Below are 4,564 nucleotides of genomic sequence, written 5' to 3' on the forward strand. Positions count from 1 at the left end.
TGGTCAGTTGCAGAATTATTATGGCCTTCAATGAGATCCGAATTCAACTTGCTTTTACCTAGAACTATAGGCTTTTCCTGTATCACTGCATCACTGCTTGGTGTCATTACTTTGAATCTCTAGAGCAATATTGGGGTGGGGGTGGGGGAAGAATCACAACACAAAAATAATTCCTTAAATCAACCTCTTGTTTAATTTTCCTAATTTCATATATATGTATTCAAGACTTAGAGACGCCCACCCCCTTTCGGGATGAAAAAGGCCCCCATTGTAATTAAAACTGGAAATCAAGCATGCGTTCTGTTTTATGGTATTCCAGAAATTACTGGGTTGTTGTTGTTTTTTAATCATTCTGTTTTGGGGCCGCTCTCTAGATTTTAGAGCGAAAGAAAAACGTAAGAGAGATGATTTAAAGGCATTGTGGAAAGGGAAAGGCCAGCTTGTTGACTGACGGGGCGGTTTAGACAAGCAATGGATAAACAGACATTTTTTAGCTGTTCTTGGGGAAGGGGTTAAAAAATTAAATAGCGATGAAATTTACTGAACATTAATTGAAAGGAAACACCTGTTCAGTGTTTTGCAAGATAAATTGTCCATGTTTTACCTGTAATAAATATATTATTGGAAAATCCTCAGGCACCTCCTATAAATAATTATGAGGCATGTCAGCAGCCGAGTATATAATTTTGTTGAGTATATAAATTCATACCAAAATGACTTCAGGAGAGTTACCCTGAAGTAGAACCCAGGGCTTTGAGGGATTCCCCAGCGAAGTAAACCACACAAGAAGACCTGCAAAAGTCATTTGCCTTCTCATCCACTGGAGTTTTATCCAGGGATGCATTAATTTTCATTTCTTCTCCTTTTTAAAAAATATGCACTGCCATGCAGGTCAACTCCTCGCGTTCTCTTGTGGGAGGCTAAATACCAGGTCCATTTGGATGATTCTATATCGGAGGGAGGCAATTATTTTGCCTGGTTTGGGGATATTATTTCCTTAAAGAAAGTATATACTAATAATTACATATTATTATTTTGTTGAAAATTAAATACCAAACGGAGATGCATGCATGCTCGGAAAACAGTTAAGCAAAAGGGAAAGAGTTTCCCCCAACCCTCAGTATTTCTAAAGGGCAATTTAATAAGAACACAACAGGGACTTCAACAAGATTACAGTTATTGAGGTAGCGGTCACCAGATAGACCTCCAAACTTCCCAGTCAACAACCCATTTAAACTGGAGTACCTGGAGTTATATCAATGGGACTTTATAGCTCTAAATGCTTGGGTTTGGAGTCCTAGTACGGATATGTTCTGGTTTGTGGACTGGATGGAGTACGTTAGACAAATACCGTTAGCTCAGGTAGTAGATTTCAAAGATAAAATGAGATTCTGTTCCATTAATTGCTTAAATGGCTTTAAAGACCTGTGATATATCTGCAAAATAAATGGAACGTCTATAGCCAACCAGCTAAACGGGCTTCTTCCATTATTATTTTTATTATTAAAGTAGACTGCAGTGGACTGCTCAAAAACATCTTCATTGTTTTCGACTGGTGTGGGGGGGGGGGAGTCCAAAGAACATTTCTTATTGAAATTTATTGCCAAATCGCACGTTCACACGCTAACCTTCGGTTTGATGTTTTGCATGCTGAAAACAATTCCTTTTGGCGAGAGAGAAAAATCCAGTAAATTTATTTAATGTGCAGCAGACGTAACTCCTTTAAAACGAAGTGTTTCCCTCTCACAATTTTATCTTCTGGCTGAATGATAAAATCTCTGGGGTCCCAATTTTGTGTGAGTCCTATTTCACCGGAAAAAGTGTTTCAGGGGGTAGGCTTGGATCCCTATAGCTTTCGGGAGAAAGTGAGAGGAATGACAAATAGCAAGTAGCCTTTTCTTTTTTAAAAAGATTGCAGGCTTCCACAGGCAGCACCAGAGGGAGAGCTAGGGCGGTAAGACACCCTACCCAGATAAGCAGGGCCCCCTCACCTGTCTCCTCTATCTCTCTATCTCCAGTTTAAGGACCTAATCTGTGGGGCAAAGCTGGTCCCCCTGCACAGGCACTTTGCCAATAGGTCAACAGTCTCGAACAGAATAGACTTTGGACAACTTTTGGTTCGAGAGGTCCACCTTCAGGCTTCTAGAGCGGGTCCCACAAATTGTTTCATCAACTTTAAAGCTATTTTCAGTACCACAGACGCTGAGCAAGATGACTTCTAAGCCTTAGAAGGACAGCTCTTTTGAAATCGGATACAGGATTAAGCCCAAATGACTTTAATTGAAACGAACACTTTGGCCAACAGCATTTGATATCAAGTTAAATCCCTCTGATTACAATGGATGTGGCTTTCAAGTAAGTGAGTTTAGGCTGTAATCCTAAAGCCAACACCCAAATCCTATTGAGTAGTCTGATTGGTTAGCCAAGGGTTACTTTAGATGGGCTGAATCGTGAGCCCTAGTGGATTTCCAGTGGAAAAGGTTTTGAACAGAGGCGATAGCTTCGTTCAAGGCGTGGGTGTCCTTGAAGACTCACTGAAATCTTACTTTCGAGAAAACGTGTATACAGGGGTCGGTTTAACACTGACCTCGTAAGAGCATTTATTTAGTAGAAAGTTTCATTCATTTCTCTTTCTTTACTCGGAAGCAGAGGTGCTTAAGTTAGAGAGGCGTGGGTCAAGCCAGAGAATTCCACGTTGTGGATCGAACTGTTTTAAAGGGCGAATGGTGGTAGATTTTAGGAGTCTACCTCGTGGTAGCCTCAAATACGCCTCTCACTCAGGATTCCTCCAACTCCTAACATTTGCTGTTGTTAATTTACAACTCAAGAACATCGCACACACTTTTATTTCTATAAAAAAACCCATCAAAAAGCCCCAAGACCAGGGCACAGAAAACAAACTTGGACAGCCTGTTACAGGTTATGAAAGACACTTTAGTTCTGAGGGTGGGGTGGGGGGGAGAGATGGGCGGGGAGAGTCCTGCATTTGAAAACTTTATTTTGTTTTAAATCAAATATGTTTTTGTAACCTTTATGGGGCAAAAAAGAAAAAAGAAAAGCAACAAGAAGAAATCTACCTTTCTCCATTTCCTGTGTTAACCCAGGGTTATGAATGCTACCGTTTGGAGTTTTTTAAAAGAGTTTTTCTCTCCCCCCCCCCACTTTTAAGTAAGTGGAGGAATGGAGGGAGGGGAGTGGGGAGTGAGAAAATTCCTTCTCTGGAGGGAAGCAAAACAATTTACACATGTAGCTAATACTCCCGGACCAGAAACTGGACCTAACTTTAAAAACACAATTCCAAGCGGCATTTTATAATCTTAGCAGTTAGTAAACTAGTTAGAGATCCCTTGTAAAGTTAGAAACCTGTGTGAGTTACAAAAAGGAACCCCAATAAAGGAAAACCAGGGAATTGAGGGAGGGATCATACATTCAATAATACTAGCTGTCTGGGAACCAAGATGTTCACCCTTTAGGGTTAAGATTCCTAGAGAGTATAGTCGAAATTAGAGGAGAGCTAAAACCTAGATCCGAAACTGGGGGTGGTATTCAACTAGGTTTTACTCAGAGTAGACGCACTGAAATAAATGGACCTAACTTAGTCATGCTCATTCGTTTCAGTGGGTCTTGTGTGGGCAAACACTTCGTTGAATACCACCCTGAGATACAAATCGAAATAGTCCCAGCACCGAACAACTTCCGTATATTATTGCTGGTACTGTAGTAGGGTTGCTACATTGGCTAGCTTAGATGCAAGACAATGGGTCTGAAGGTTGTGTGGGATTCATCTCATTTGCTTAAGAGTAAATTCAGTGGAAACGGGTGGCATTTAACTGTCAAGAAAATCCACGGGAGCTTGGGGAGAGTGATAGTGTGGAATATGTATGGAATAAACTTTTGAGTGACTAACGAACTTAATTTAAGGAACAAAGGAAGTCATATCTATTGTGGATGTTCTCTGCAGTATCACTCTAATTTTGTGTCTAAGACAGGTTAATCAGTTCCATTAAGCAATAGTTATCTTACGCACAAACGCGCGCACACACAAACTTTAAAGCTATCTACTCGCAAATAAATGTTATTGATTCCAATGGAACTTCCCAGTTCACACTCCTGCGCATACCCCATTGCATCTGTCCATAAAGTTAGCATCCCTTTTACTGAAATCAGCGATGAGAGACTTTCCCCCCAAATAAATGAGCTTAGGATAAGGATGCCAATGGTCTAATGCAATATCGCTCTTATTGGTTGTCATCGACGGCTGGTATTCAACAACCACAACAACCAGCTGCCCTGGTTCAACTCGGCTGTGTGCGGAACAACTCATCCCTTTAACAGCAATGGGAATTGTCAGAGGGCCGCGATCCTACATAAACCAAAGTTCAAAGTAAAGTGATACTTTACTTCCGATTGCCATCTGCCAATAACATTTAAAAAAAAAAGTTGGGTGTACGTATCTGGATGATTTGGGCAACAGTGCTTAGGAAGGCATCAGAGTAAACTTTCTAGTATTGCCTTATGTGTCACCGAGCGCCCAGACCTTATTTAAAACTTTATTATGCGAAGA

General features: G+C 40.7%; 1 protein-coding gene across 5 annotated transcripts in view; it reads right to left on the bottom strand.

The window, feature by feature from the left end:
• The window catches only part of HOXB9 (homeobox B9), a 49,452-nt gene that overhangs the window by 20,669 nt on the left and 24,219 nt on the right, over positions 1-4,564 (bottom strand). The window lies entirely within an intron of this gene.

Source organism: Podarcis muralis, chromosome 13, assembly GCF_964188315.1.
Source record: "Podarcis muralis chromosome 13, rPodMur119.hap1.1, whole genome shotgun sequence".
Classification (NCBI taxonomy): domain Eukaryota; kingdom Metazoa; phylum Chordata; class Lepidosauria; order Squamata; family Lacertidae; genus Podarcis; species Podarcis muralis.